The sequence below is a fragment of the Salvelinus fontinalis genome, chromosome 23 (genome assembly GCF_029448725.1).
Source record: "Salvelinus fontinalis isolate EN_2023a chromosome 23, ASM2944872v1, whole genome shotgun sequence".
Lineage (NCBI taxonomy): Eukaryota > Metazoa > Chordata > Actinopteri > Salmoniformes > Salmonidae > Salvelinus > Salvelinus fontinalis.
The window spans coordinates 48903766-48917832 of record NC_074687.1 but is presented as its reverse complement, the minus strand read 5'-3'; the positions used below and the strand labels follow the sequence as shown (position 1 = coordinate 48917832).

The 14067-nt window shown below is 43.5% G+C and overlaps 1 protein-coding gene and 1 pseudogene across 1 annotated transcript in view; both read right to left on the bottom strand.

The window, feature by feature from the left end:
• The window catches only part of LOC129821505 (uncharacterized), a 34762-nt pseudogene extending 21642 nt beyond the window's left edge, over positions 1-13120 (bottom strand).
• The window catches only part of LOC129821426 (uncharacterized), a 59348-nt gene that overhangs the window by 29913 nt on the left and 15368 nt on the right, over positions 1-14067 (bottom strand). The gene's annotated exons all lie outside the window — the stretch shown is intronic.

Sequence of the window (14067 nt, the reverse complement as noted above, 5' to 3'; positions counted from 1 at the left end):
GGCCTGTCACAGTAGAGGCTTAGCGTGGTTTAAACTTGCTAGCCTATCGGTAGTGCCCAGCACTCAGGATTCAAATGTCCAGAATGGTGTTTGTGAAGATTGAGCTGATTTGTTGGTTTCTACACATTCCTCAGTTCCTGTTTTCTTGTTATTCAGCATTTTCCCTACACATTCCTCAGTTCCTGTTTTCTTGTTATTCAGCATTTTTCCATCTTGTCTCAACCTTGTGGTTTGCACAGTCGACACCCTAGATTAACAACAGCTTTTCTGCTGTCACGCTATGTTTGTGATTAACATGTCCTATTTCTATAAGGCATATATTTATGTTAAAAGAGAACAAAACCATCCTTCACAATCCCCCTTTTTACACCCTTTTTACACCCCTAGCAAACATTAAAACCATCTGGTCCTCCCTACTACACCTATCTTGTCCCAGGTGGGCTCCTTGCTACCCAGGAACTTTAAACCTTCACATAAGGGAGGACAAGTTCTTACATGTATGTTAGTTACATTAAGCTACTGATTTTCAACTTTTTCATTCCACAACCTCACCCACAGCAAACCAAGGATCATCCTCAGTCAGCCCCATTTTTCTCCGTAAGTTAGACTCAGTGTCAGCGTCTACTTCCGGAGTCTCAAGCAATGGCATCATACCTGTAGCCTGCGCCACATCTGTAACAGATTTCTTCAAACAAGGTATGATGCAAGCGGCACAGCACATCAGCATAAGGAATACAACAATGAGGGTCAGAAATCCAGTAACCATCAATGTAGTGTACTTACCGAACCAGCCACCCAGCCAGGAGAACAGTCCCCCCTCCTCCGCTCCAGCCAAGCCCTTCATTTCCACAGATAGTTTATCTAGACCACTTAGAGCTTTTGAAATGCTTCCATCAGGGCTGGTGTTATTAGGGATGAAAGTACAGCATTGTTCCCCAAACATTTTACAGACCCCTCCCTGACTGGCAAGGAGCATGTCCAAAGCTAGCTTATTCTGCCTGGCAGTTCTAGAGGTAGCCTCTAATTGTTCAGCCATACTTGTAAGTGCAGTGTAAGTGTAATTAACAAAACGTTGCTGATTGTAATAGATATAATTGATTCAGGCAGTTTGTTTAGCATCAACAATGGCTGGGCCAATAATGGGCAATAAGTACCACAGGCCATCATTCCGGTTTAGTGCCTGAAATTCGTGAGGGACCCCTATTGGGACCCCCAACAGGTTGGTGTGGATGTTATCTGTCCCCTCGGACCAAGGAGCATCACGTTTCTGTCTCCTACTGGGTTGGTCACGAGCATCTGGGTCATGAGCGGATCCCAGGAGTTGGTTAGCTGTAACTTCAATAATGGTTAATGGTATTATAAGACTAGCCAGGGCACATGTACCTTGCCATTCACCTTTAAGAATAGGTGTCAACCGCCTGTTGGGGCCACATATCCACCATACGTCAGCAACACCTCTCGTTTGGTTTAGCCCATCTACTGGCCAGGTAGCATTAATGGTGACTTTACTGATACAATCCGCCTCGGGCAATTGACCATAGTCCACCCCCCTACCTGTACCAGTGATACAGCTGTAATTCCCTCCATATGCCCTGACACCCCATGGGGCCTTTTGGGGAGGAACCTCTGGGAAAATAAGGCTCAGAGCTTTACACAGGGTAGAGTTTGGGTTGACATGATAAAATCTTTCCAATATGCACATCCAACCTTCCCCGCTGCCTAGAGCAAAAGGGTGTGTTGCCAGAACAGGTCTAGCATGCCCACAGATAACACAGTATTTTCTGTTGAGTGTTTTAGCTGTATACCTCATGTAGGCTAACCACATATTTTTCCTCCCCTCATAACCAGTTTCAGTGCCTAATTGGTCACTGTCTGTGATATCCTTAACATTTATTACCTGCACCGGGTTCAATATTTTAGTTGGTGGATTTAGAGTTGGACCTGGAGTGGTGGAGCCGTTCGACTGGATCTGTCTCTGTCCGGTTGGAACTGGTGGTGGTTTCGGCAGTACCTTCAGGGCAATTGATCCCATAAGGTCGTGTCCCGACACCCTTATCCCCAGCGTATATGTTCCTGTATCCGAGAGCTTGACAGACTTAACTGTTAGTAGGATTTCATCACCTTTACAAACATCAGACTGCCCCTCACCCCTTCCCCAGATAATGGAAAACCTGTCTACTTTTGTCGGGTCCCCTATGCTGTACGGGTAACCCCTCCTCCATTCCCAATAAGGACCCGTATTTGTAATCATGTAATCCCAATAAGCACACCCATGCCCATTACAGAGATATACTTGCTGCCTCCTAAACCAAGTGTCTATTGTACACTCTTTTTTGTATGTCACCGAGTTGAGCTTCCAGCTACATATTCCCATTGGACTGGCCTGGTTGAATATCTTGCATCCCTTGAGTCTGATAGCACTGGAATCACCCTCAGTCAGCTGTATAGTCTCTATTTCCTTCCCCCATATTGTTGTCAACCCAACTAGTCCTATCCACATGAGAACAATTGGAGTCATGGCTGAGACTCAGACAGGTCTGTTACTACTTGATCTAACGTTCTCTCCGGGCCTGAGTCTTTTGTACAGTGGGTCCTGTGGTACCAAGTGTCTTTTCGGTCTGTGCGTACCCTCAGGGAGTGACTGGCTACTTCTTTTACTTGGAACGGTCCCTTCCACCTGGGCTCTGTCCACTTCCTGGAGTGCACCTTCACTCGCACCCAGTCACCAACCAGGATGTCCCTGTTTTCGTCTGTGGTCTCAACCGCAGGAGTACGGACCTCCACCACCTGTTTGGACAGTCTTTCGACAAGAGAGGTTAGAGCCTGCAGGTAGTCTGTGTATCTGATTTTAGCAATGTCTAGCCTAGGCAAACTCATGTTATCAGCAGGTGGACCTGGCATTCTTCTCCCTGTCAACAGTTCATGTGGTGTAAGTGTAACAGGGTTGGTTATGTTTCCACGCCATAAAGTTATACTGTTACAAAAGGTGTGTGTCTGACCCTGGTGAGTTTCTCATGGACATTAAAGCTAGAGGTAGCGCATCTACCCATTTTAGCTTGGTCCCTGACATTATTTTGGCCATTTTTAATTTCAAAGTCTGGTTGGCTCTCTCTACGAGGCCCTGAGATTGGGGGTGATACACTGACCCAAATTTGTGGGTGATCCCCAATGCTTGTTCCACCTCTTTCAGGTGTTCATTCTTGAAGTGGGAGCCATTGTCGGATCGGACCATTCGAGGAACCCCAAACCTTGGGATAAGGTCTCTTCGTAGCCATTTAACAACAACCTTGGCATCTTCCCTTGCTGTTGGGATGGCTTCCACTCATCTGGTGAACCTGTCCACCATCAACAGGTATCTTTTCCCTTCCACTTGGTTGTCTTGTCCCATGTCAGTAAAGTCAATGCATATGTCCTGGAAAGGTGCATCAGGTATAGGGAAACTCACTATTACTGCTCCCAATGAGATCTTGTTGTTGTAACCTTTGCAGATCTCACAGCTTTCTGAAACTTCTCTTGTCATGTCCTGCATTTGGGGGTGCCACCACACAATTTCCAGAGCTTTAGCCACGCTCTTCCAACCCCCATGTGCCTTGTTATGTTCTTCTCGTATCATTGACCTGAGCAGTTTGATGGGTGCTACTGTCTTTCCCATGTGTGATCTCCAGATTCCTTTGTGATCTCTTCTGGCTCCATGCCTATTCCAAACAGTCTGTTCATACACGTCCGCAGCCTCTTGTAGCTGCCTGACTGTGTCCATTGTCAGCTCATCTTGCATTTCTCCCGTCCTCTGTAGTATCTGCTGTGCAGTATATCCTCCTGCTTCTTTGGCTGCTTGATCCACCATATAATTTCCTTCCCTCACTTTTGTGTTCTCCTTACTGTGTCCTTTGCATTTCATAATGGCCACACTTGTTGGTAGATGAATTGCTTCGATCAATCGTTGTACTTCTTGTTTGTGTTTTATGGGTTCATTTGAACTGGTCAGATAGCCCCTCCTCATCCACTGTGGGCCATCTATGTGTGCAATACCATGTGCGTATGCAGAGTCTGTGTAAATGTTCACTCTTTTTCCTTTGCTCAGTTCCAGAGCTCTCCTTAGTGCTCTGTGGTCAGCCAACTGGGCTGAGGCCTCAGATGGGTCCAAGTTCTTTGCTTCCACCACCTCATGTCTTCCTGCCATTCCTTCTTGTTTTACCACTGCATAGGATGCTATGTTACCTCCTCCTGGGTCCTTTGACCTGTAACAGCATCCATCTGTAAAAAGGGTCTCCACTGTTCGCTCCAGTGGAACATTCTCAAGGTCCATTCTCACCTTTACTTGTTTTGCTGCCCTGTCCTCACAGATGTGTGGTTCTCCATTCCCCATCCCATCCGTCATGTTGGTCACCTCGTTCACATAGGTAATGTGTTTGGCCGTGATCATTTTTGTGATATTTGATTTTCTTTTGCTTGATAGAGTAAACAGTTTAGAGCCAATGAAAACTGTTACTCCATGATCTGTGTTGATTTCCAGAGGGTGTCTCATAACAATATGAGCAGTTTTCCCAATTGCCTTGGACAGGGTTGCAATGTGTCTCGCACAATCAGTTTGTCCACATTCAATGTTATCTAATTGGGCACTGTAGTAATGTAGTACTCTCCTCTCTCCCATTTGTTTCTGATACAGGATGGAATGGACATAACCATCCTGCTCAGAAACATCCAACCTGAATGGCAGCGTGTAATCGGGCAGAGACAGAGCTTCGGCCTGTGGTAATGTCTGTTTCAGAGCGATGAATGCTAACTCACCCTCAGTGGTCCAGGTGAGGTTGGCAGTAAGGTTCCTGTTTCCTGCTTCTCTCAGTATTTCCCGCAAAGGGTCAACCTTAAGGCAATACTCAGGGATGTGAGTCCTGCTGTAACCAGTGAGTCCCAGAAAGAAGAGTAGGTGTTGAACTGTGGAGGGTTTAGGATGTTCCAAGATGGAGGTACGCTGTGCTGTGGATACAGCCTGACCTTTACCTGACAGTACTCTTCCAAGGAACTGTACAGTTCTGCGGCAGCATTGAACTTTTTCCCTCTTTACTTTGTAACCTTTATCTGCAACATGTTTAACCTGTCTAGGATCAGCGTGGCGCTAGCGGCACTCCCCCCCCCCCCCCACTGAAAAACCAGTGCCGCGAAATTCAAAAAAAATATTTTTTTAAAATATTTAACTTTCACACATTAAAGTCCAATACAGCTAATGAAAGACACAGATCTTATGAATCCAGTCAACATTTCCGATTTTTAAAATGTTTTACAGGGAAGACACAATATGTAAAGATGTACATCTATTACCTAAAAACACATTAGCATAATCCACCATCTTTTATTTGTCCACCAACACCAGTAGCCATCACCAATTCGGCTAAACTAAGATATTTATAGCCCCTAACCAACAAAAAAACTCATTAGATGACAGTCTGATAACATATTTATGGTATGGGATAGGTTTTGTTAGAAAAAAGTGCATATTTCAGGTATATGGCATAGTTTACAATTGCACCCACCATCACAAATGGACTAGAATAATTACAATGAGCAACGTGTTTACCTAACTACTAATCATCAAACATTTCGTAAAAATACACAGCATACACGAATCGAAAGACACAGATCCTGTGAATACAGACAATATTTCAGATTTTCTAAGTGTCTTACAGCGAAAACACAATAAATCGTTATATTAGCTTAGCACATAGCAATTAGCAGCCCAGCATTGATTCTAGCCAAAGTGAGCGATAAAAGTCAACATCGCCAAAAGATATTAATTTTTTCACTAACCTTCTCAGAATTCTTCCGATGACACTCCTGTAACATCACATTACAACATGCATATACAGTTTGATCGAAAATGTTTATATTTAGCCACCAAAATCATGGTTAGACAATGTGAAATGTAGACAAGCTGGTAAAGAAAACGTCCTTGCGCCACTTAGACAGTGATCTACTCTTATACATAAATACTCATAAACGTGACTAAAAAATATAGGGTGGACAGGGATTGATAGACAATTTAATTCTTAATACAATTGCGTTATTACATTTTTTAATTTATCCTTACTTTTCAATACAGTTTGCGCCAAGCGAAGCTACGTCAAAAAACATGGCGTCCTAAGCCACTAAAATGTTTCGACAGAAACACGATTTATCATAATAAAAATGTCCTACCTTGAGCTGTTCTTCCATCAGTATCTTGGGCAAAGGATCCTTTCTTGGGAGAAATCGTCTTTTGGTGGAAAGCTGTCCTCTTGCCATGTGGAAATGTCAACTACGTTCGGGATGAACTGAAAAGCGTGCCCAACTTTTCACATCGTTGCAAAAATAAATGTCCCAAAATCGCACTAAACGGATATAAATTGCTATAAAACGCTTTAAATTAACTACTTTGTGATGTTTGTAACTCCTATAACGAGTGAAAAGATGACCGGAGAAATATAACAGGCTAAACTAACGCTTGGAACAGGAGAGGGTCGGTGTCTTCCACGCGCGTTACGCAGCAAGAAAAGACTTGCTAGCTAAAGGTTTTTTTCATTTGTAGGGCCTGTGAACGAGCAATCGAGCCCGTTGGAATCGTCATCACGTAAAGGCATCCAGGGGAAGACGTAAGAAGTGTCCGTATAGTCATAGCAACGACAGTGCCCGTTTAAATGACTTCAGAAAAGTGGCCAACGTTTCTCAAATCTGACTCCATGTCAGGGAAATTGCTGTAGAATGGGCTCTGTTCCACTTAGAGACAAAATTTCAACTCCTATAGAAACTATAGACTGTTTTCTATCCAATAATAATAATAATATGCATATTGTACGATCAAGGATTTTGTGGGAAGCCGTTTAAAAAATTAGCCACATTAGCATAAATAGTCTAAACAGCGCCCCCATCCCCAACAGGTTAAGCAGGAGTTCAGTTGCTTGGAGACAGGTTTCAGCAGTGGGAGCAGCCAACAGCAAGTCATCAACGTATTGGAGAAGGGTAACCCCTTCAGGCAAGATGAGCTCTTCCAGATGTTCTTTCAGGATGGAATTGAATATTCCCGGAGAGTCCCTGTAGCCCTGTGGAATTCTCGTGTACATAAGGTGCTGATTTTCATACGAGAAAGCGAACAAAGGCTGTGAGTCCTCATGGAGTGGTATGCAGAAAAAACACATTTACCAGATCAATGACAGAGAACCAGTCTTGGGTTGGTGAGATATTCTGTAGTGCCAGGTAGGGATCAGGAACAGGTCTGACATCAGGTACTGTTACGTCATTAATAGGTCTGAAGTCCTGAACCATTCTCCATTTGCCAGTGTCACCCTTCTTAACAGGAAGGATGGGTGTGTTCCATGGAGACCTTGTAGGTGTCAACACAAGGCTTCCCTGTAAGCCTTTAATGGTAGGTTCAATGCCCCTCACCTTTTCATCACTCAAAGGGTACTGAGGTTTGTGGCCTGGAAGACGGAATTGAGTGTCCGTTCTGATCTTAATTTTAATCGGTTCAACATCCACCAATCCTACATCTTCAGGACTGGAAGTCCATAGTTTACCTGGGACACGGGAGAGCATATTCTCAGTATCAGGGTGATCTGTCATTTCCCGGCCATGGAAACGAGCCCTTCTTACAACCTCAGGGATTGAGGTGTCCTCCTCGTTGATCCTGGAAATCCTCCACACTTGTGTCTCCCCCATATAAGCAGTGGAGACATTAGGTAGGTTGGTTTTAGTCCATGTCAGAACTTCAGCCTTCTTTACAGCAGCACCTAGGGAACGAGCCTCGTACCCAAACCCCACCATCAGTGTAACATGTGGTGTAGTGTCAGAATCCATTGTGAACCATTTATCTCTGAGATCCACATCTTCGTCCATCGCCACGCAGCTGGTGGCCACACCTTCCTTGAGGACATATAAATGATTGCTGTGTACTATAGGCCTTCTGTCTGCCATATCCTCATACCATGCTTCATCATATATCTCATCCTTCTCCCTGGAGCAGTTCATTGTCACATGTGGAGGGTCATCAGGTGGGTAGTAGGCGTTCAGTGTTTGTATCCATGGTTTCCACTTCTGGAAGGTTCAACACACTCTCGGGTATCAGGGTCACAGTCTAACAGCTTCAGCCAATAGATATAGATTCGTCTTCCAGGTCCTCCTGAGTGTCCCCTAAGTACAACATCCTAGGTGGGTCTGAAAACTTTAGGCATCAATTCACATGGAGAGATAGTGGTGGTATGCAATCCTTTTCCATTGCAGTAAATACTGCAGCCTAATTTTGATAGCAGATCCCTCCCCATCAATCCTATGGAGCATTCCGGATTGTATAAAAATTGATGGGTGACCTTTTGGTCGTCCCAGTAAACATCCAGTGGTACAGTAAAAGGCTTTCGCATAATTGTTCCCGAGACCCCCGAGAAAGCTTGTGTTTTGTCAGATAGGGGGTATGATGCTTGAACAGAAGACCAGGTGCATCCCGTGTCAATCAACATACGTTGCCGTTTTCCTCCAATTAGACAATTAACTACTGATTCTTCACTAGGTGGAAAATTGAAGATGGTGGCACTGGTGCTGTTTGGGGTCTCTGGGCAGCTTCATTGGTGTGGTCCAGTTTCATGGCCCAGCCAGGCCATGCTTGGGATCAAGCTTGAATTCGGAACTGTGGGTCCAGTGGGCATCCCAGGGTTGGGTGACTGCTGTTGGGAATATGTTTGTTGGGTTTGGGCCTGCTGACCACCCCCATATCCGCCACATTTTCCATGCCCACATGGTGCCCAGTTACCGTGTCCCCTTGGCGGTCCATAGTATCCCCCGCCCCCTTTGTGGGCCTTGTTGGAAGGAAGGGGGATGACTGCAGTTCCTAGCATAGTGACCACTCCATCCACATCGATAACATCTTACCATTGAAATGTCATATGCAGGTGGCCCCTGGTTGTAGGGGGTCCATCCTGTGTTTTGCGGAGGTCCTCCGTAGGCATTCCTCTGGGGAGCCATTAATCCAACCATGGTCTGCACAACTGCAGCAACTGCATCACTGGTGTTGGTATCAGCTGCAGGAGGTTGTGGTGTGCCAGTGAGGGGCATCTGTTTGGCAGGTTTGTCCTCTGCCAGTTGTTTCTTCAGCACCTTCTTCTGTAGTTGTTTCAGCTCCTCTTCTTCCCTTCTTTTACCCTCCTGGTATCTCTCCACATGGTGTTGGGCAATTTCCGTGAATTCCATTACGTTCTTTGCAGTGATACCTACCACTTTTTCACACTCAGTGCGAACATGGTCAGGTAAGCCCTTCATGCATTGTTCTGGGAACAGGTTTCATCTCGTTTTTGTCTGGTTCTGCATTCCAGGCCTGTCTCCACAGAATCCTAGCTTTTTTCATATATACTGGCATACTTTCTTCATCTGCCAGGGCCAAGGTCTTCATTACCTGAGGTCTGGGTTGAGTGGGGTATTTCCTCCTGATGGCGGCCCACATCCCACTTCGATACTGATCGAATGGGGTCTGTATAACAAATCTGCCTCTCATTCCTGCATCGTTCATGAGTTCTCGACATTCCTGGTCCCCCATACATCGGTTTATGGCCGCCACCATGTCTCCCACAGTTAGTTCATCCGCCGCGGTCAGGCTTTCGAACATTTTAACCCATCGGCAGCCAGAGTCTTCTGGCAGTGGCAGACTATCGACCAAAGTCTGCAAATCTCGGTGAGCCCAGGGTTTGTACACTGTCCGCCAGGTAGTTGTCTTAGTGGTATCATGTTTGTTCCTTCCTGCCTGGTCTTACTCCTGGTGTGGTATGCAGGTGCAGCCTGCTGATTCCATAACCCCCCTTCAAAGTGGCCACATATGAACTTTGATTCGGGCTCACTCGTTTGGTGCTCAACGTGGAGTCCCCCCAGCCCATCGTCCTCTTCTTCTTCTGCTTCTCGGTTGCTGGTGCCCAGCCTGATGAAATGGCCTCCTGTTCCTGGTTGAGCTACGCTTCGTTTTCGTTCAGCCTGTTCCATCTCTTTCAGAGTCTGCTCCAATATTTTCACTTCTTCTTCATCATTTCTTAGCTTGTCCTCTAGTTCCTTCCAGACATTTCTTTGTCTTTTTTCCAGTCCCTGGTTTAAGGTCGGACTTGTTTCGGTCCACATTACTCCTCCTCCTGATGATCCACTTCCTTCATCCATGCTCATACTTGCTCCTCCAGTCTGTATTTTGCTGAGGCTGGCCACTCCTCTACTTAGCGCTCTGGCAGCTTCCACCAGTGCATGTACGTCCCCCTTTCTGTCTTCAGGTACGGGAAACCATGCCTGCCCGTTGCTGCCATCGTCTGGTCTTTTGTGGTAGTTTACTGTAGCGGTGAGATCCAGTACAGGAGCCATTATGCACGTACCGTCATAGGGTGGTGGTGTTGTAGGAAGCGCTGGATACAACCTACCGCTCTGAGGTTTTGGAGGGTTATCTTCTGTGCACATTTTCTTGAGTTTGTCCAACATAGCCAATCCTATGTGTTCCTTTAATTCCTTTTGCCGACCCCTACTTGTTTCCACTCAGAAGCGACTTTGTGTGTTCTCCTCTTCAGTGCCGCCAGTATTCTCCCCGGCTCTTATTCCACCGGGAGACCGGAGGGTGCGGCAATGCTGCCCTCCTCTATCCATTCTCTGTATTGTTCTCCTCTCTTTTTCCATTCCTTTCCATCTTTTCCACCATTTATCTCCAATGTAGATTCTTTAAAACTTTCTCAACATTTTGGTGCTCCATGATAGGGTTTTTATTTGTCTCCTGGGGTAAGTTTAAATAGGAATATACTTTTGAGGTTTCAAATTGGGCTTAACTAATTTTTCTATTATCCTTATTTATATACTTGTCACTCTGTTACAGCAATTATTTAACTGGACACGGGAGAATAAGGTAATCCACCCGTCAATCACGGCCACACCCGGTGGGGAATGTACAAATTGTATCACGTTCCCCGTATCTAATATGTACCTTTCTTAATACTCATCAATCAAGTTAAAAAGTCAATTTCCCACAATACCCAATGTTAAATTCAATGTTGTGGTTAAATATACAGATTTAGTAATTTTTGTCAAATGTTTGAATATACAGGTTTAGTAATTTTCTAACAGATTAGTACAGTTGAAATCAGGATATGCGTTTACATAGGAATATACGTTCACAGAGGTTTTTAGGGCTTAAATGGGCTCACTTAACTTTCTATTAATCTAACAATGTAAATGGACTCACTTAACTTTCTATAATTCTAACGATATAATTCTAACAATATAAACACTCCTTTAACTGTGTCACTCACTAGTTAGATCAGATTGAATGTTTATCTAAAAGGGAAAAACACGGTTATTTTCGCCAAATATACCTTTCAATTAATCACAGTCACACCCAATGGGGAATGTATAAATTGTATACATTCAGGGCCAATCTTAACGTACTTTACTGTATCACTTTTCTCGTATTTCATGCACACCTCAATATTCAATGATATAACTCTGTTACGGACATCTCATCCGTCGGTCCGCGACCGTTTAAAAATCATTCTCACCGATACCAGCTCCAACTGAAATATCTAATGTACTGCAGTCACTTGGCAGTTTCAGTTAATACAACGTAGACATCTCATCTGAAGGTCCCTGACCTCATTCAAACTGATAACCAGCTCCTACTGAAATATCAAGTGTAATTCTTTCATACAATTTGAGCATCTCTAAATCTTCATTCACATCAGTTAGCTTCAACTTACACCATACAAACTCGGCATCTCACCTTAGTACACTTCATTCACTGTTGCATTAATCCCCACCCTCACTCATGCTTTTGGACATATAGCCCATTGGGCATCTCACCCAGTACATCACATTTATTCGTTATATCATAGAATACCTGGCCAGTCAAAATTGCATTCACCACTATGTATTCCTTATGATTTTTTACCAATATAAACTAATAACATTTGGTTACTTACATCAAACAGGTATCTCACAAAACTAAATTTGGATAATGCCAATGTGCAGAACTTTAGCTTTTCACAATAGGTATCTGCTTCCCTTTTTTTTTTAGTTGACCGGTCTTTTTTGTGAGAAACACTGTTCGACAACAGTAATGGTCAATTTACTGGCACGCCAGTGTCCAGCGAAGTCCTTCAACCAGATCACGTCGTCGGGGTCTCCATGTAAAAGGTTACGTCAATCAAATCTGGTATCAGGATAAAATGTGATTCAGAGTCACTGAATATACTACAATTATATTTATTTAACAAGTGATAAATGGTAAATGCAATTTTTGTATATACGGGTTCACTGTATCACCATGCAGGGTAAAGCAGAGAACTGACTGAAATAGTACAGACATCTTCTTTTATACTGTGACAAAGGTAGTTCCAACTTTAGAGTTGGCCTGTCAGAGTAGAGGCTTAGCGTGGTTTAAACTTGCTAGCCTATCGGTAGTGCCCAGCACTTAGGATTCAAATGTCCGGAATGGTGTTTGTGAAGATTGAGCTGATTTGTTGGTTTCTACACATTCCTCAGTTCCTGTTTTCTTGTTATTCAGCATTTTTCCATCTTGTCTCAACCTTGTGGTTTGCACAGTCGACACCCTAGATTAACAACAGCTTTTCTGCTGTCACGCTATGTTTGTGATTAACATGTCCTATTTCTATAAGGCATATATTTATGTTAAAAGAGAACAAAACCATCCTTCACAAATGCAACAAAATAGGAAAAACGCCAAGGGGGGGTGAATACTTTTGCAAGGGACTGTACCTTTGCCCCTACTCCAGCTTCAGTCCTAGCCTATTTTTTTAAATTTAATTTTAATCTTTATTTAACTAGGCAAGTCAGTTAACCTGTCTAGGATGAGCGTGCCGCTAGCGGCACCCCCCCCCCACCCCCACTGAAAAGGCAGAGCCGCGAAATTCAATTTTTTTTTTTTTTTTAAATATTTAACTTTCACACATTAAAGTCCAATACAGCTAATGAAAGACACAGATCTTGTGAATCCAGTCAACATGTCCGATTTTTAAAATGTTTTACAGGGAAGACACAATATGTAAAGATGTACATCTATTACCTAAAAACACATTAGCATAATCCACCATCTTTTATTTGTCCACCAACACCAGTAGCTATCACCAATTCGGCTAAACTAAGATATTTATAGCCCCTAACCAACAAAAAAACTCATCAGATGACAGTCTGATAACATATTTATGGTATGGGATAGGTTTTGTTAGAAAAAAGTGCATATTTCAGGTAGATGGCATAGGTTACAATTGCACCCACCGTCACAAATGGACTAGAATAATTACAATGAGCAACGTGTTTACCTAACTACTAATCATCAAACATTTCGTAAAAATACACAGCATACACTAATCGAAAGACACAGATCCTGTGAATACAGACAATATTTCAGATTTTCTAAGTGTCTTACAGCGAAAACACAATAAATCGTTATATTAGCATAGCACATAGCACATAGCAGCCCAGCATTGATTCTAGCCAAAGTGAGCGATAAAAGTCAACATCGCCAAAAGATATTAATTTTTTCACTAACCTTCTCAGAATTCTTCCGATGACACTCCTGTAACATCATATTACACAATCCATATAGAGTTTGATCGAAAATGTTTATATTTAGCCACCAAAATCATGGTTAGACAATGTGAAATGTAGCTCAGCTGGTCAGAAAATGTCCTTGCGCCACTTAGACAGTGATCTACTCTTATACATAAATACTCATAAACGTGACTAAAAAATATAGGGTGGACAGGGATTGATAGACAATTTAATTCTTAATACAATTGCGGAATTACATTTTTTAAATTATCCTTACTTTTCAATACAGTTTGCGCCAAGCGAAGCTACGTCAAAAAACATGGCGTCCTAAGCCACTAACATTTTTCGACAGAAACACGATTTATCATAATAAAAATGTCCTACTTTGAGCTGTTCTTCCATCAGTATCTTGGGCAAAGGATCCTTTCTTGGGAGTAATCGTCTTTTGGTGGAAAGCTGTCCTCTTGCCATGTGGAAATGCCAACTGCGTTCGGGATGAACTGAAAAGCGTGCCCAGCTATTCAC